Source organism: Pinus tabuliformis, chromosome 7, assembly GCF_031772625.1.
Source record: "Pinus tabuliformis cultivar Carrire ecotype Pingquan chromosome 7, CPIR1, whole genome shotgun sequence".
NCBI classification, from domain to species: Eukaryota; Viridiplantae; Streptophyta; class Pinopsida; order Pinales; family Pinaceae; genus Pinus; species Pinus tabuliformis.
This window is the reverse complement of record NC_142293.1, coordinates 1,522,358,561-1,522,378,802: the sequence shown is the minus strand read 5'-3', so window position 1 is coordinate 1,522,378,802 and position 20,242 is coordinate 1,522,358,561.

The window sequence follows — 20,242 nt, the reverse complement described above, 5'->3', positions numbered from 1 at the left end:
TCCAGCCAATCTTCAATTCCTTTCTTTGTCAAATTCCAATGAGACGACATCAGACATCTCTATGTAGATCTAGGTCCTGGCAACGAATCCACTTTTTGGCTTGTTGGGGCATGACCCAAGTTCAGAGTTAATTAGCTAAAAAAATCCCTTTACTACTGGCCCTTTCGACAATAGTTTGCAGAGCGTGGACTGAGGTCTGACTTGAAGTACTATGGGAGGGTGCTAAAACCAGATTTCCACACCCTTGAGATGTCTGAGAGGTTCGACTGGTCCACTATTTGTTCCAGTTTGCAGGTTACTTCGTGCACTTCCCTATTCCTCACCGCCTGATACACTGCCTTTGCGTAGCCCTAACCAGGGGCTATGGAGCTCCCACGTTACTAGAGATGCACTCTCTGCTATTACCCGAGATCTTACATATCTTCCTGTACCAGTTAATTACCTTCGCATACTTGGATGTCTTACGTTATAATTAGTTATATGAAACATTCATATAAGTTTGTGCAGTAAATAAAAAGTATACTTGCAAATTATATCCAATCATATATTAAATCAGGAAAAGATACGCAGAAATATAGTAAACCTTCTCTTTATTGATTCCCCCAATAGTTACAGACTCGACCTATCCTGCACACTCATCTGCAGGGGTCTGCGCACTCAGTTGTGGACTACTAAGCCTCTGCACACTCAGCTGCAGAACCTTCTCCTACTCTACGATCCACATACACACTTTACACTTTGACTCAATTACTCACACTTCTCTTTCTTCTACTACTCCTCTTCTCTATTATTTATCTTATACACTTAGAGCCTCACTCTATTTATATAATCCCATGGTCCACAGACCATGTGTAGGTCTACCCAGCTGACGTTACATTACAAAAACTAGGGTAGACAACCCTGTGACTCTATTATGATTTTTCACCCCACACCTACAATTCGCGGAGCTTTTACAAAAGGATTCAATCAAAACCTGGGCTTTAAGCCCCAAAACCTACCTTCGGGGGATTCCATGCCCAACACCTGTAATTTTTCTGTGGATCTTGTAGTTTTTGCTGTGGATCCTATAGGATTTCCTTACCCTTTGAGGAAGTTGATATGGTACTAGGCCTCCTTAAATAGGTGATTGGTGACTTAGGGGAAGGCATTTTGTCTCTGGGTGTAGGTCAGTATTCAATCTCAATAGGATTTTTTTTTATATTTGTGGCTTCCCTTATTTGATTCTTGTGCTCTTTCTTGTTCTGAGATATAGAGGGGTTTGCCTCCTTCTTTTTCCTTTTTGCTTGACTAGGGTGCTGAGAGCATTGAGGGCAGTTGTTGCCTCCCTCTTAGGGGCCTCTGGAGGCACCCTAGGTGACTCCTCCTTGTGTTGTTCCCCTTCTATTTCAATGCTTTCTTCCTCTCTGTTTTTCTGATCTTCTTCCCCTTACTCTTCTTTCTCATCTCCATCAGTTTCTTCCTTCGTTTCCTCCTCTGTTTCAACATCATCCTCCTTATATTCTCCCCCTTCTTCTTTTGCTTCATCATGTTCCTCTATATTAGTTTCTTATTCATCCATCTCATCCCCATCTAGCTCTGTATCTTCTTCTTCTTGTTTTGCCTCCTCCTCACTGATAGAAGGACTAACATCATAGGTGAGGGTTTTGATGTCATCCTCTGCTAGTAAGTCTCTGAAGATTGACCATGTTATAGAGATCTTGAGGTTTTGGAGGGCATCCTCAATGAGGATCCTGATCAACCCATGGTCAGCCAATTGTTGGGAATTCACTTCCTTTACTTTGTTGCTAGAGTCTATGAGTGATTTCATCATGAACTAGGGTATGCTGAGTCTTTGGTGAACTGGTGTTTCTACCCCAAATCTTAATTCTTCAAGCATCCTAAAATGGTAGCCATAAACAACACTATATCTATTGTCACATGAGATATATTTGATGAGTTGGTAACCTACATCACTCCATGGGTATGGCAGACTGTCCCTCCTTCATTTTTATCCTCTATGGGTTTTTCACCTTCTAAAAATAATTTCCTTTTTCATACTTGATTGTTTGCTTTGTCTTCTTGTCTCCATGGAATTCCTAGGGGAAGTGTGGTGACCCTACTCATGAGCTCTGGGGTGAGATCTATAGTGAGACCTCTAACTATAATAGTGGCGTGGATTCTGCTATGTGTAGTGAGGGAATGAGCAAATTCTTGAGCCACCTCATCATCATACCCTGTGAATTTTTTGAAAAACCCCATCCATTGGTGTCTTATAAAGATTTTAAGCACTTGGGGGTGTTGTTGTATCCTCAGAGTTTTTGTGGGTTCTCTCCTATTAAGCCCTACTATCATCTTTCTTTTGAGGCTTGAGGAGGAAATGAGAGGTTTGACACAAGAATTTTAAATTAAGGAGAAAACAGAGTTTCCTGTGTATGTAATTCACCTCCCACAGTTGTTATATCCACTAGATTTTAGAGCATTTCTAGTTCATTTTCTTGTAAATGGGGATGGATTTTTAGATCCTACCTCTTTAGTATGGTGGCAATGGACGATTCTCGTGATATTCCCTCTTGGACACTTCTCTGCCTATCCTATAGACTACCTCTGTGTATCTAGTAGACTGCTCTTGTAGACTATTCCTGTAGGAATTCCTGTGCATGCTCCTATAGAAATTCTCTTGTAGAATGATGGATCCTTGCTTCTAGTGGGTGGCCAGATTTATGAGAGCGACTTGAGTGAGGGAGTTTCGAGGAGGTGGAATGCATGAATGCATGAAAACAATGTTTTGTTTCCCTTTATGGATTTTCAGGGTGATGTGGTGTGTTGGCAGTAGAGGTATGTTGCCCTTTTTTGGACCATTGGTCCCACTACCACCTCATCATTCCTACTCCTCATATCTCGTAGATCCGTAGTTGACCACTTCTTGTCCTACTCCTCCTCTATCTTCTAGTTGATTATAGCCATGTATGAGAGGAAACCAGGTTTTTTATGTGATCACTAAATGAATTTGGCCAAGTTAACTAGCCACCTTTTCACTTATAAACTAACTACCTCGTAACCCTTACAAATTTTGATCAAATTATGCATATGAGTGAGTGAGCGGGATACTTGCCTGTGGTATCGATGCCATGCTAGAGTTATCGAGGATTAGAGGTGCTGCACTGTTTATTTGCTGCATGGTCATTCTTCCTCCTCCCGTATTGTCTGTTGATGGTTTCTTGGCTTATGCAGGTGTCTGTAGCTGAAGATCTGATGTTGTTGCTATTGGGGAGATCTTGTATCATCTTAGTGAAGACCTGTAGCTGATGATTGATATTCTGTGGGATAGGCTGCAACAGGATTTCCTACAGGATGTCCTGTAGCTGCTTCTCCCTTAGAATTTCTTAATCATGTTGTCAGCTGGTGCTATGAGGATGTTACAATAAATGGACAGAGGGAGTAGGAGTGTGTGTGGAGAAAGGGACATTCAGTTAGTTCTCTTACTCTCTTTTGTTTTCTTTTTTTTCATAACTAGCAGAAACTGATCTATTTTTGTTTTGAATGGTGAGTGCAAGGATGATGGTAATGGACAAGGTGAGGGGTTACATCATGTATAGAATGAATTTTGCAGACCTAAACAACCGACCATTCACCCTCGAATTTCTTCCTATAGGTTTTCCAAGCCACTGTAATTCCTATAGGATCATCCTGTAGAAAACATAACCTTCACCTTAATTGAAGCAATGAAGTGAAAAAACAATGGAATTAATGGAGGGGTGCATGGTAAGGAGTGGAGGAGATGAATATATGTGAGGCAGGGTTGCCTTTGGATCTTTTCTTTGCTCCTTTATTCTCTTTCTCGCCCACCTGCATATAACAATTATGTCTTTTCTCTCTCCCTTTTTTTTTTTGAAAAACACCTACGCTGCCTCAGAGAGGTTTTCACTGGATGCCTCAAGGAAGGTTTACACCTAGGGATCTTCTTATTCTTCTTTCTATATTTTTCTCATCCTTGCGCCGCCTCATGAGGTTTTCAAACAAAAGATGGGACTCAGGCACCTCATGGAGGTTTTCACCTGAAATTTGATTCTTTTTTTCTCTTTTTCAGTGGCCTGATGAGGGAGGAGCTAGAACTTTCTCCACCATCATCACTGTCTTATTGATATTGTTAATGAATTGTTGTTTTGATAAAGGCCTCCTCTACATTTTTAGTCGGTGTCCATTAACAAGCAATGGAATGGCTTCTTCATCTATAGTTCTGATTTTCACTGATCATTATCATGGCATCTTTCCACCACATAAGGTCTGAGCCATCTTGTCCTTAGCTTGCCCATGAAGTCTTTATACCTAGAATCTTATAAAAATGCCCAATCACCCTCTTGAAATTGCTTCTCCTTACTATGTCTATCATGCCAGATATTCTTTTGAAGCTGAACTATCTCTGTATGTTGGAGGGCTTGCATTCTAAATTCATCCAAGCCATTCAAATGGAACAATATTTCATTGTGTGCATGACTAAGATCCAAATCTAGTTGGGTTGCCATCCTCAATGTGTTATATTCAAACTCAATGGATATAGACCAGCTCATAAGGTGTAAATCCAATGGTGGTCTTCCATGTTGTATTATAGGCCCAGGTGGCCTCAACTAGTATCTCTGCCCAATTCTTCCTACTGCTGCTCACTACCTTGGTTAAGATGCTCTCTAGTGCCCTGTTGGTCACCTCCACTTTCCCGTTATCTTGTGGATGATAAGGAGTGGAGGTCCTATGCTTGATTTTGTGATGGTTGAGCAGTTCTTCAATCATGTTGGAGGTAAACTGGCTGCCTTGGTCTATGACTAGCTCTCTAGGGTAACCAAATTTGTAGAATACATTCTCCCTTAGAAACTCAGCCACCTTCTCTTGTGTTGCTACCTTCATTGCCTTGGTTTCAGCCCACTTAGTCAAATCATCAGTGCACACAATAATGTATTGTTTGTGCTTTGAAGGAGGGTTGATAGGCCCAATGAAGTACATGCCCCACTTATCAAATGGCTCGAAAGTCACTTGAGGTTGTAGGGGCATTTAATCTCTTGGAGTAGGCTTTCCCATCCTATGGCACTGATCACAATGACTAATGTACTTTTTCACATCCTAATGAAGAGTGGGCCAATAATAGCTCGCTTGTAACACTTTGAATGTTTTTCTCTTAGCTACAAAGTGACCTCCACAAGGCCCATCATGACAGGTGAGAAGGATGTCAAAAACTTCCTCTTCCCTTACACACCTTCTCAAGATTTGATCTAGGTGAAATTTGAAAAGATTGCCCCCAATCCAGGTGAAGGGGGCACTTTTTTTGACTATGTTGCTCTTTTCTTTGGAAGGAAACTTTGGTGGGAACTGTGTCGATACCAAATAGTTTGATATATCAAAAAACCATGGGGAGAGAACTTAAATAGCAAAAAAATGCTCATCTAGTAACTGGTCATCCACCGTTCCTTCTTCATCTGCAGGCAAATTCGTCATAGATAGAAAGTCTGCAAAAAAAATTTCCTTACCTGGCTTATCAACAATAGTTAGATCGAATTGTTGTAATAAAAGCAACCATATTATAATTATATCATTCACATCTGTTTTGTTCATTAAATATTTTATTGCAGCATGGTCAATATGCACAAACGTTTGGTAGTCTATAATATAATGTCTAAATTTGTTTAATGTATGCACAATAGCTAAGAGTTCCTTTTCGAGCACAGTATAATTTAGCTCAGTCTTTGACAGGTTCTTACTGATAAAATAGATGGCATAGGGAAATTTATCCTCTACCTGACCTAAGGCTACTCCTATGGGTTTGTGTGAGGCATCAACATGAATATGATAAGGGAGGATCAATTTTGGGCCTTGAAGAATTGGTGTAGTGGTTAACTTACCCTTTAAAATGTCTAAGGCCTCTTGACACCTTTTTGACCATATAAAATCAGAATCTTTGGCCAACAACCCAAATAAGGGAGAGGCCAACTTGCTGAAGTCCTTTATGAACCTTCAGTAGTGTCCAGATAACCCTAAGAAACTCCTGACATTCCTCTGCTTTTTAGGAGGTAGGACCCTTTGGGTGATTGCTATTTTGTTTGGGTATACCTGCAATCCTTGCTGAGATATTGAATGACCTAGCACGATCCCTTCAATCATTAAGAATTCACATTTTTTTGGACTCAAAGACAGGTTCAATTCAATGCATTTATGCAATACTTTGCCTAGGTTAGTCAGGGTTTCTTGAAAATCATATCCATAAGGTGTAAAATTATCCACATAAATTTTCACTACATCATGTACTAATTCAATAAAAATACTCAAGACTGCTCTCTGGAAAGTGATAGGAGCATTGCATAGGCCAAAAGGAAGGACCCTATAGGAAAAAGTACCCCAAGCATAGGTGAATCTGGTCTTGTCCTTGTCTTCTAGGCAGATTTGGATTTGGTTGTACCCACTAAATCCATCTAGGAAAGAAAAAAACTTCTTCCTTTCTAGGCCATCTATCACTTGGACAATGAAGGGTAGGGGAAAATGATCCTTCTTTGTGGCTTTGTTCAACTCCCTGTAATCGACACAAATCATCCACTTGTAATTTTTCTTGGAACTAACACTAAAGGAGAGACCCACTCACTGTCAGAGATAGGGTAAATGAATCCTGCATCTAGCAGTTTTTGCAGTTCGCCTTTGACTATATCTTTAAGAGTTTGATTCATACTCCTTTGTGGTTGCCAAACCGGCTTGCAACCTTCTTTGATGTATATGGGTGAGTACACACTAAGGGGTGTACTCCCTTCATTTCCTTGTAACTCCAAGCAAAGGCTTCTAGGTTTTCTCTCAACATGTTGCATAACTTTTCCTTTTTGAGAGCAAAAAGAGATGGATTAATTTTCAAAGTTTAATCTAGGCCGAATCCTATGGTTTTGACAGGGAGTGGGTTAGAATCAGCCAAGCATAAGTGAATTGGATGATTTTTATGGGTTTCCATTACCTCTTCTTCTAATGGTAATGAACTAGGAGTTGGACTTTGGAGCAGGTATTCAATTAAGTCATCGTCATCTTGTTTTCCTCCTCCTACGGTTGCTTCCAAAGCATAAAGTTTGGTTGAATAAACCTCATCTTTTTGAGTTGAGGCTTCTGTGATCCATATAAAGTTTATGAGAAAATCCTTCGGCGTAAAAAACATGATCTTACATTTGTCAACGCGTTTCAAACCAACCAGTGTGGTTCATCATCAGGACAAGTTGAAGAATCAGATTTGGGTTGCATGTTAGAAAGCTAGAGAAGGACCTCCAATGGCTATATTTGACCAAGCAACGGCTCAATTGACCAACTAACGGCTAATCTTGACTTGGAAACGGCTAGCAGGATGGGAGCAAGGGAAAGGAGAGAAATTTAATTAAAAATTAAAATAAGTTAAAGTTAAATTAACTATTTCAAATTTGTTTTAATTTTAGAGTTTAATAAAAAGAAAATCCTATTGTTAGGATTGTTATAAATAAATTTAAGTCTAATATAATAAGAATTTATAGTTTTATTTTATTTAATTGTTTATTAATTTGTTTAAAAAAAATAAAAAATAAAAATATACATAAATTAAATAGAATAAAATAAAATTTTATTGTTATTACTGTTATTTTAAAGTTTAATATAATGAGGAACAAACATTCAAAGATGAACAAAGAACTATGGTAAAAGAAATAAGGTTAAAGGATAACAAGGGGAACCTAACAAATAAGAAGCCAAAAACAAGCAATAAAAAATGAGAGGGGAGGAAGGGAAGAACACGACTAGGACGCCAAGGCTGGGACCCATTAGTTACTGATCTTCCAGTCATCCTCTCTATTAAGATTGCTCGGCCTTTTTTCCATTTCAAGGGCTTCCCTAAATTTTCGGTGATGGAACTACAAAACCCTAGCAATAACACTAGCCTCCTCAATACAAACATGATATTTGGTTTTCTGTGCATGCTCTGCAAGTGCGGAAGAATTGGTTCTCCTATGTTTAAGGTCAGTTGCATGCTCACTAATCGTCTAATTAATAGAGCACCCAGTTTCACCAATGTAGGGGGTCCCGCAAGAGAAAGAAATAATATAGACCCCCTTCATGTCCTTAGGGTCGATAGGATCCTTCACTGATCAGAGGGAGTTACGAATGGTGTTAAGGGGTCTGAAGGTTGAGGGAACATTATGTTTCCTAAGAATCCTTTCTATCTTATTAGTGGTCCCTTGCACAAATGGTAGGTGGACCCTTGGGACCCATTCTTTAGGATCTTTTTTAGTTAACGAATTTTTGGCAGCTTTGAGGAAAGCCTTCTGACCCAGGTATCTACTATAACCATTCTCAACTAATACATTAAGGAGATGGGATTTCTCTTTCTCAAAGCTCTTTTCACCAGAGATCCTTAGGGCCCGAGTAGCGAGGGTATTGAGAAAACCCAACTTCTGAGCTAGGAAATGGTGGGAATTGGCATGAAGATACTACTCCATATCTTCCTTCTTTCGAAACACTTTGTGGGAGAGTGAACCATCACTATTCTTTGAAATACAAATATCAAGGAACAGGAGGCAACCATCAACTTCTTGTTCCTTGGTGAACTTAATGGCAGCGGATTGACTGTTGAGACGATCAAAGAAGAGATCTTACTCCTCTTGGCCATGAGACCAAATGATGTTAGTGTTGTCTACATATCCTTTCCAAAGTTTAGGCAGGAGGCGATCTGAGCTTAGAGCCTTGGATTCAAAATCTTCCACAAAAATATTCGCAATGACAGGGGATAGGGGTGAGCCCATGGCAACGCCATAGGTTTGCTCAAAGAACTCCCCTTCAAAATTGAAAAAGGTGGAAGTGAGAAAAATCTCAACTAACTGAGCGGTCAAGATCCATTAGGCAGTTGATCACCTCCATGGCCTCCTTTATATTGATGCATGTGTAAAGGGAGACTACATCAAAGCTCACATGAATGTCCCAGGGTCTAGCTTAATCTCTTTGAGCTCCTCAACAAAGAAAGAAAAGTCTTTGATGAAGGACTCTCTATAGCCTACTAAGAGTTTAGGCTTGGAGGCAAGGAATTTTGCAAGAATGTAGGTAGGACTTCCAATAGTGATGACAATGGGCCTTAGGGGAGCTACCTGCTCATGAATTTTAGGGAGCCTATAGATCCTCAAAGTGATGGGGTTGCTTTCAATGAGTTTATGGTGTAGGGAACTCTTTGAGCTACTGGATCTTGCCATCAATTCCAATAGCTTAGTGAGTTCCCTACACCATAAACTTATTGAAAGCAATCCCACCACTCCCAGGATCTATGGGCTCCCTAAAATTCACAAGGAGGGAGCTCCCCTAAGGCCCATTGTCAACACTATTGGAGGTCCTACCTACCTTCTTCCAAAATTCCTTGCCTCCAAGCTTAAACCCTTAGTTGGCTATACAAAGTCCTTCATCAAAGACTCTGCTTTCTTTGTTGAGGAGCTCAAGGACATTAAGCTAGACCCTGGGGACATTCTTGTGAGCTTTGATGTAGTCTCCCTTTACACATGCATCCCTATAAAGGAGGCCATGGAGGTGATCAACTGCCTAACAGATCCTGACACTGCTCGGTTACTTGAGATCTGTCTCACTTCCACCTTTTTCAGTTTTGAAGGGGAGTTCTTTGAGCAAACCTATGGCGTTGCCATGGGCTCACCCCTATCCCTGTCATTGCAAATCTTTTTATGGAATATTTTGAATCCAAGGCTCTAAGCTCAGCCCACCTCTTGCCTAAACTTTGGAAAAGATATGTAGACGACACTAATTTCATTTGGTCTCATGGCCAGGAGGAGTTAGATCTCTTCTTCGATCATCTCAACAGTTAATCCTCGGCCATTAAGTTCACCAAGGAATAAGAATTTGATGGTTGCCTCCTATTCCTTGATATTAGTATTTCAAAGAATAGTGATGGTTCACTCTCCCACCAATTGTTTCGAAAGAAGGCACATACGGAGCAGTATCTTCATGCCAATTCCCACCATTTCCTGTCTCACAAGTTGGGTGTTCTCAATACCCTCGCTACTCGGGCCCTAAGGATCTCTGTTGAAGAGATCTTTGAGAAAGAGAAATCCCATCTCCTTAATGTCTTTGTCGAGAATGGTTATAGTAGATACCTGGGTTAGAAGGCTTTCCTCAAAGCTGCCAAAAATTCGTTAACTAAGAAAGAACCTAAAGAACGATCCCCAAGGGTCCACCTACCATTTCTGCAAGGGACCACTAATAATATAGCAAGGATTCTTAGGAAACATATTGTTCCCTCGACCTTCAGACCCCTTAACACCATTCGTAACTTCCTTTGATCGGTGAAGGATTCTATCGATCCCAAGGACATGAAGGGGGTCTATATTATTCCTTGCTCCTGTGGGACCCCCTATATTGGTGAAACTGGGTGCTCTATTAATCAGAGGATTAGTGAGCATGCAACTGATCTTAAACATAGGAGAACCAAGTCTTCCACACTTGTAGAGCATGCGGAGAAAACCAAACATCATGTTTGTATCAAGGAGGCCAGTGTTATTGCTAGGGTTTCGCAGTTCCATCACCGAAAATTTAGGGAAGCCCTTGAAATTGAAAAAAGGCTGAGAAATCTTAATAGAGAGGACGACTGGAAGATCAGTAGCTACTAGGTCCCAACCCTGGTTTCCTAGTCATGTTCTTCCCTTCCTCCCCTCTCACTTTTTGTTGCTTGTTTTTGGCTACTTATTTGTTAGGTTCCCCTTGTTATCCTTTAACCTTATTTATTTTACCATAGTTCTTTGTTCCCCTTTGAATGTTTGTTTATATATATTCAAATAGTTTTTTTTTTTTTAACAATTAAATAAAATTAAAATGTAAATTCTTATATTAAACTCTAAAATAACAATTCTAAGAGTAGAATTTAATTTTTATTTTTAATATAAAATTAAAATATAAATTCTCATTATATTAAACTTTAAAATAACAAGTCTAACAATAGGATTTTATTTTATTTTATTTATGAATATTTTTAATTTTATTTTATTTATTTTTTTATTTTTTTAAACAAATTAATAAACAATTAAATTAAATTAAATTATAAATTATTATTATATTAAACTTAAATTTATTTCTAACAATCCGAACAATAGGATTTTATTTTTATTAAACTCTAAAATTAAAACGAATTTGAAATAGTTAATTTAACTTTAACTTATTTTAATTTTTAACTAAATTGCCCTCCTTTCCCTTTGTCATGTCCTGCTAGCCATTTCCAAGTCAATATTAGCCGTTAGTTGGTCAATTAAGTCGTTGGAGATCCTGCTCTAACTATTTAACATGCAGCCTAGATCTGATTCTTCAACTTGTCCTGATGATCAACCACACTGGTTGGTTTGAAATGCGTCAACAAATGTAAGATCATGTGATTTACGCCGAATAATTTTCTCATAAACCTTATCTTCTTCCTCCTCCTCCAACCATAAAGGTAAATCATGCTCTAGAGAATGTTGAGCAGGAGGGTATAGGACTAAATGTTTTGACATATGCCCATTCTTGATGGTCATATTCCCAACTCTACAGCTAATGTATGGATCGGTTGTGGCCAACCATTGCCTCCCAAGAATGAGAGGGTAAACAGTAAGCTTAGCCTTAGGCTGGAGAACTATAAAATTTGTAGGGTACTCCCAAGAGTCAATGGAGACCGTCACATCCTCCAAAATTCCCTTAGGGGTGACTGTGGAATGGTTTGCAAGTTGCAAAACTATTGTGGTCTTCCTCAATGACCCTTGGAGGTTCAACTTGAGCATGTTTTCCTTGGTCATCACATTAATGGTAGCCCCAAGATCGATTAATGTGTGTGGGATGATGGTGCCATTGATGTGCACATCTACTACAGGGCTTCGAGGGTCCAAATATTTCAGGCATATTACTTGCCCCGACATTAAGTTGAACCACTACCCAATGACATTAATGGTAGGGTAATCCCTTTTTCTTCTTCCTATATGTTTGAAGCATTTCTCCTTAATCAACTTATTGTAAATGGGAACATCTTTTATTGCTTGGAGAAGGGGGATCTTTACACATATATTTTTCAATTCTCCTAGAAGTTGAGTTTCTTCTGGGGTAGGCTGGAGTGGTTGGGCTAATCTCCCAGGAAAGGTTTCATTTACCTTAAGGTTTCCTTCCTCTCTTTCTTCCTCAACCTCTCTATGTGGAGAGGGAGGTTGGTTATCCTGGATAATTCTCCGAGATCTTAGGTTGATCTCCTAGATTTCTACAACATAAGCTGGGTATGATGTCTTTCCACTGTATACTTATTGAGTCTGCCTATTGTTTAGGTTCGGATTTGGCTAGGCATGCATCTAGGGTTGCTTGGGTGGAGCAAAGTGTAGGAGTTGTGGTTGGGTAGGTGGTGGAGGAAATAGAGTTGTAGCATTGTTGTATTGGGGCCTCCACCCCTGGAGTTGGATATTCCACTGAGGTTGTGGCAGAACGTAAGGTTGAAATGATTGGCTGGCTGGATGGGAATGATACTAAGATGCATAGGAGCAAGCATGGGGTGTAGACCAGGAAGGATAAGCAGGGGGTCCCCAAGAAGGTATAGCTATGGTTTGGTTGGGGTTGTAATATGCATGGGATGACCCTTGCATACCCTTCTGGTATGGTCTAGGCCTAGGAGGTTTCCTTTGGTTGATGTAGCAAAGCTGCTCAATGACCCCTTCAGCTCCTTGATATAAAAATTTGAGTCCAGGTAAAGAAGGGCGCTTTTCTGTAGACTAGTTTCCTTCACAGACCAAGAAAAATTCAATACAGTCCAGTGGACATTCGTTCCTAGGATGCCTCTTGGTGCACCTAGGACAAAAGATGGCCAAGGCACTCTATATTTTCTCTTGCTTCCTTTTGATGTTCATGGTGTCGAATTGCAAGGTAAGGGTTTGCTGCATCTCACTTTTGAAATCTTTCAGCATATTTCCAATTTCACCCTTGATGGATGAGTTGGAAGATGATGTACTGGCCATAGGTTGATTGGTCCTAACCTTTTTCCTAGCTACCTTGGAATGGTTTCTAAAGACAATCTTGATATCCTCATAAGGTAATTGGTAGACATCTCCTCCTGCTAATAAATATAAGGTATCCAGAAGATCTTCCCTTACTCCTCTAAGAAAGACCAACTTTAGTGACTCGAGGTCAAGTGTTCACCTGGCCCTTTTGTAACTGAGATGGAATCTTTCTTCGTAGTCTTCTAAGAATTCATCCTGGCCCATGGTCATCCTGAAAATTTCTTCTTTAGTATCCTTTTACCTACATTAGTCCCAATATTTGTTGTTAAATTCCTGCTGCATCTGAGCCCAAGTTGTGATGCTATCTCCAGGTAAACCCATGAACCAGTGCAATGTTGCATCCTTGAGGGTAGATGGAAACAACTTTAACTTTTTCTCATAATCTTTATAGTCATAGGTTCGGCATATAACAACAAACTTAAATAGGAAAGTGTCGAGGTCCTCTGTGGTCAGGCCATGGAAATGAGGTAGGGTAGAGGGGATTATATTCTTCATCTTGGTGTCCCCATTGGTTTCCCTGATGGGGAATGCACCCACAACTATCTCTCTATTCCCTTTGTCATTTTTGTTTTCAGCCATTGGTTCAGTCAGAATGGGTTCCTCTTCTTCTTCTTCCCGTATAGTTTCTTTATATGTTAGGTTGCTCACCTAAAGGTTCCTCCAGTTCACAGCCACTGAAGAAGAGAGAAAGTTGGTTGTTGGATGCAGTGGGTGTATTTGGCAAGAGTTTCCCTAAATTATCTCTATTCCTATGAGGCATGAAAGGAAATGTTTTTGGGTTGGTTTCTGTAAGATTTTTTTGCTACAAAGTACTTTGTAGAAATGAAATTGTTGATTGAATGAAAACTACTGATAGAAAGAAAAGTTACTTGCTGAATTGAAATTATACTTGCAGAATGGAAAGGAAAGCGGATAATGATAATTGAAAGAAAGGAAGCTACTAGATTACTTTTGTAGAAATAAACTAATGGAAGAAAACTGGAGACTAGAAATAGAAGAAAATAAAGTAGACTATAAATAGAAGAAAAGAAAGCAGTAATCACATTCTACTTTGACACCTCCCTGACAATGACGCCAAAAAGTGATGAGCACCAGTATTGCAGCGAGGATGCTACAATTCTTGGGCTACTAGCTTTACTTATCAACCTAGGATTTGTAAAAACTTGGAGGTGACCGTGCTATATGCACAAGTAAAAGTGAACGTCCTCCCTGTTGTCATTGTTCATTTGGCGAGAGATCCTAGGGGTTCCAAGCCAGACTTCTATAGAGTCAGAAGAAGCTTAGTTCTTTGATGGAAAAAAGAGAATTTATTCTAAGAGAGCTACTCTACTGCAGTAATGAAGAAAAAAACATGTAATGGCAAATCACACCATATCCTAATTAATTAGGATATGGTGTGTAGAAGGTGGTTGAGGATGGATAGAAGGTCTATGGAGTGTTTGGTTAGTGTCTCAAGAGTGGCAGCATTTAAATAATACACAGACAAAGTTTGGGAAGGAGTCAAGTGGAAGAGTAATTAGAGATTGAAATCAGCGAAAGGAAGAAGTAATGAAGTAGCAGTGCAGAGGAAGATAAGCAGTGGAGATCTTATCACAAGAGATTACGTTAATAGATGGGTGGATCAACGAACATGATTAATGGAAGATGAGCAGTAGATATCTTATTGCGAGAGACTACATTAATAGATGGATGGATCACATCAAGTCATGTGTAGAAAGAAAGGTGGAAAATGTGTAGAATGATGGAGCGGTCTTTGTAGGTGGTAAGCAGTCTCTCGCGTTTCCTAAGAGATGTAAGTGGAATTCCTAAATTTCACATGATTAGCCTAAGTGAGTGAAACGTAGCATGGGAAAACCACTTTTCTTGCATGCGCTCAGTCAGATATGGGTCGTGCAATAATTCACGCGAGTTTGCGTGATAGCCATTGTTTCATGCGGGATTGGTCAGTGGTGGAGATCATCTAAGCTAGTTGGTAAGTGGGTGACGCGATAGCTATTGGATCGAGTGAAACAGGTCGACGGTGGAGATTTGGAGTGTCTAAAGAAAAACGTTGAAATGAATATAGGTGGTAAGCAGTATCTTGCATGCCCTAAGAGCTGTAAGCGAAATTCCTAAATTTCATGCGATTAGCCTAAGTGAGTGACACGTAGCTTGGGAAAACAACTTTTCTCACATGCTCTCGATCAGATATCTGTTGTGTAGCAATTCATGCGAGATTGTGTAATAGCCATTTGATCATGCGGGATTGATCAATGGTGGAGATCGGCCAAGCTAGTTTGCAACAGGGTAACGTGATAGCCATTGGATCAATAAAAATAGATCGATGGTGGAGATTTGGAGCACCTAAAGTCAAATGTTGAAATGAATATGCGACACTCAGTTGATGGCGATTGGTTAGGTTTGTTGTGGATTGGATGGTATGGAAATCTATGGGTATAATCTGATTAAGATGGGATTTATTAGCTTCTGCATATATTATGCATGAAGAAAGTGTCGAAGGAAATGAGAATATGAGTGAGATCATATTACAGAAAGAGAGTGATGGAAAAAGATAACGATGAAATGAACCGAGTACTGAATCAAGACGACAAACTCTAAAGTTCATGCAAGAACTAGAAATCTGTGTTTTTGGGGTTGCTGAAGGGTCTCTTCCTCAAGTCATGGTCCCAGATGGAGGAGGTGAGGCCGAGACACTTGCTGAAAACCTTATAGGGATATTTTTATCCTTGCCAAACTACTAATTTAAACAAGGCACAAATGGAAGAAAACTAAAACATAACCAATCTACGCTACACTACTGTAATGGAAATGCAACTACCTAAGAAAATGAATGATTAAACCATGAATATATGCTAGCGTACATTTAGAATAAAGAGGAGCCTTGGATGCTAGGATTGGACCCTAAACCAAGAGCTTTAGTCATTTGAGTTAACTCAATGCTCGGTCAAAATCAAACTCATTCTTATTATCAGAACAATGGTTTACATCAAAAACTGTCACAAGTCTTGCAGCTCGAGAATAGAGTAAATTCTTAAAATAAAAAATCTAAATCCTACTGATGTCCTAGTCCTTTCTACTTATACATCTGAAGGCTCCAATGACTTCCTTAAAATTAGGGAGCCTCAGCTCCCAAACTCAAGATAAACTGGTGCTTTGACTTTCACTTGCTTCGTCGCCTTCTAGTCCTCATGATTTGGCTATTTGCACTCCAAACTGATGGAGGAATATTCAAAAGGAGGGGTTGTAAATGAGGAGGATTTACCTCCTATAATTCCTCTCCCTTGTCCCACTCGAGTTTTGACCAAGGTCTTTGCCAAAATTCCTTGCTTTTATCATTTAATCCTGCATTAAATGCACATTAGAACACAAAGCAAAATATCCAACTCTAACTCATCTCATAAACAAAATATAATCAAAAGTATGCAATAAGTTGTGAGAATAGTTAGTTTGACTAAGCTAGGAGGTGAATTAAGGCCCATATAATTACCTAATGATGAGGCTCATCCATTTAGGATCAACTATGATCTCATGGTATAGTAGGAAGTAGCACTCAGTGGAACTTATCTCAACAAAAAATGAGTACATGGAAGTGAATCTAATAAGTTGTGAGGCGATATGGCTTCACAAGATTCTCACAAAATTATTTGGTCTTGAGATGGAGCCTAATATTATTCACTACGACAATCAAAGTTGTATTAAGCTCTCTAAGAATGCAATGTTTTTTATAAGTCTAAGCATACAGAGATTAGATACCACTTCATTAGAAATAAGGTATATAGAGGCGTTGTAAGACTACAGTACATCTCCATAGAGGAGAATATAACATATATTCTCACAAAACCTCTAGTGAAGGTGTAATTTATTTTTTATAGAGACGTGTTGGGGGTTGGCAAAAATCCCTTCCTTGCTAGGAGGGAGTGTTGACTTTGTAGCCTCTAAATCTATTCTACATTGGCTTGGTGTCTTAACATGTAGAAGATATTTTCTTTCCTATTTATGTGTTTTCTTGATGGAGTAAGTTACTTATAATTTCTTTCCTAAGGTTAACTTACGAAAAATATAATAATTAATTTAACTAATTATGGTGGACTATTACCCCTGATCGGGGTGTGAGCCAGCGGATCACCTCATTAAGGTGATGGTAATGGTATGTAATGCGAGGTACAAAGCCACCACACCCCACACACTCGAGGCACATGATGATGGACAATGCATTAAGGAAAGGTAGCAGTGAAAGGAGGGGAAGCGCTTTAGTCTATAATCACCATGGAGAGAAGTGTAGTTAGCACTAGAATGACCAAGTGCAAGGAGATTGGAGTGACAGGCTGGTTCAGTTGCTCAACAAGCAACAGAAACTCCATCATCCACAAGTGAAGAAAACCAGGTATGTTATTGGCAACCTTTCTCATCTCATTATGTTGCCTTGTTTCTGGTTTTGCCTGAGGGAGATGGAAGGAATATTGGGGAAGAAGAGTAAGAATGTTAGGGGTTGGGGACATAGGATGGTCATAATAGTTTTTTTCTACCTTTGGCAACTGTTGCACATCCTTACCATCTCTCTCTCCTTTGCGATACTCCTATCCTGTATGTGAATTATGATGACTCTTGGTAGGGAGCATAAATTAGTAGCATGCAATTCTGTCGTTGGAAAAGACAGGGGGTTGGGATGTGGGTATAATGTCTATGCATACACCCACATCTGGAAGGAAACCTCTATCTTGTGACCTTGCACAACTAGAAGGGGGTTCATAGGGACTTGGGAATGGGGGAGAAGGAGGAGAATCATTGTGGGCATGAAACCTGGCAAGGAATTGAGACTACATATGGAAGAATCGGAAGGAGGATTGGATATGGCAGTGTTACGGGGCTTAGGGATGGTTGTTCACCTATGTTGGACTCCCATTTTTCTTGTGGGGCTAGTAACAAAGGGAAAGTCAGCCAGGTTGGGCCGATAGCCAGAAGGCAGTTAGGTCTCTATAACTAGGACTGGGGGATATTGCATGCATGAGAGATGCTAAGTGGGGGCTTCTATTAGGACTTGAAACCACTTGTGTAGGGTATGGGCATGCCCTCTCTATGAAACCCACTTGTGATCATGACGGGCATGCTACTGCAAACATCAGGGGGGGGGTAATGAAGTTGGAGGGATGGAGTGACACTGTCCTACAACCTGTATACATGAATTTTTTAGTAGAACATTGAAGTTTAAATGGTCAATTGAATGTTTTGTATGAAAAATAGGTCTGACGCGTGGTAAACCCACCTCAGCACAAGTAAATTCTACGACGAAATAAGTGAGAGTTTGTCGCATTGCAAAGGGTTGGGTCGGTGAGATCATGGCTTGACCAAGAAAGACCCAAGGTCGAGGTAAGATGCCTTGAGAGGCCAAGCATGACAGGGAACCTAGTTCTTCAGGTGGTTGATGAGGTCGAAAGTCTGTTGAACATTTAAACAATGAAGTTGAAACCACCTATCGGGAGGGAACCAATGAAGAAACTCAATAAATTGTTAGAAGAATGGAAAGCAAAGGTGGAGTAAGAGAGTGAGACAGATACAAAGTTAGAGGACTAGAGATTCCTTATCTCAAATCTTGGGAACAGAAGATGGAGGATCACCTACTTCAAACAGACTCTTTACTTGCACCGGTTGATGAAAAGCCTGTTGGGAAAGGTAATGGAGTAGATCTCAATAGCCATGGTAGTCACGGTTTGGGGAATGCCAAACTACAAGCAAGAATTTCAGAAGGTGCAATTTCAACTACACAAATAGGAAATCCTCCTTGGTTGAATTGAGCAGCACTCAGCATGCATTTTGGTTCAAATGGAGCTACCCGAAACAAATGCCAAAGATCCAGCAGTGCTGGAATCAGTGTCAGTTGAACAATATAATTAGCATGCTTACTTTATGATAGTTTTTCTTATATATGTAGCTATATTTTAAATGTGTCTATGTATTTACATATGTATGCATAACTCTAGTGTATGGAAGTGGATAGGAAACCCAAAACTTATATTGCTTGGATAGAGAGACTAAATATTTTTTGTTACTGGATGGTCATAATGCAGATAGGTGGCCAACAAACTTGGTTTTCCACTGGGCAAGTTGAGGCCACCTAACCAATTCTATGTGGTGTTAATTTGCTTTATATTAATGAAAAAGGAGGATCTACCAAGCTTAACAAAAAATATCTATTGTGGACTATTAGTCTAAAGTCATAATGATAAAAATAAAATTATTGAAGTGAATTAGATATAACCTCAACCATTGATCTTAGGTGAGTCTTAGTATTTAATCCTAATGATTCATCACTTAAGATATTAAGGTTAGGAATTTTAGATTAATGAAATTATAAATTAAGCCTAAGGGAGAGGTGAGGACACACAATTGTTGACGAAGTGATTTTCTCAAGAGTGAGAGGCTCAATCAAACTAAATAGATGTGAGGAGAATTATATTAAGAAACTTTAGGAGGAAATTTTAGGAAAGCCAAAGCTAGAAGATAGAGGTGCATTCAGCTGAAGAGGAGGGTCGAATTATTGGAAGAGGGCCAAAATATATAGAGGTTGAATTTCTCAAGTGTGCAAGAGTCATAAGAGGGAAAAAAGAGTGTTTGAATTGTTGGAGAGGGAGGCTAAATTTTCAATAGGTAAACGTATTCAGTAGATCTAATTTCCAGGTGCCAATTTCATTTACGCTGATATTTGCTAGTGGGGTCAAGTTCTAGGTTTGTAGCACTCGTATTTTTATATGTATTATTTATGGCTCTAGGCATAAATTTATTTGAGAAATTTAATATGAAGGAAAATTTTATTAGGAACATTTTTTTTTGTTTAAGTGTGATTGATTTCCTTTGTTTACTTTCGCTACATTTTATTTTTTGTATCAAATTTACACCAATTTGTTTAATTTATCTGCAATTTCATAAATATTTGATAAAATAAATTTATGGGTTCTTAATAATTTTTTGAATTGAAGTAAATCATATATGGTATAAAATAATTAACAGCCAAATGATTTTGATGATCGATGTCATTTTATTGCTCATATATTTCTGTTAAGGTCCCTAGTCAATGATTTCTTATCAAATCTACCTTTTGCTTACCAAAACAATGATTACTATTCTGATTTCTTACTGAATTTGTTAACTTTCTACTAGAACAAGGGTTATATATTTTATTTATGGATGAACTTATTGACTCTCTACTAGAAGAAAAATTATCTTCTTGTCTTTGT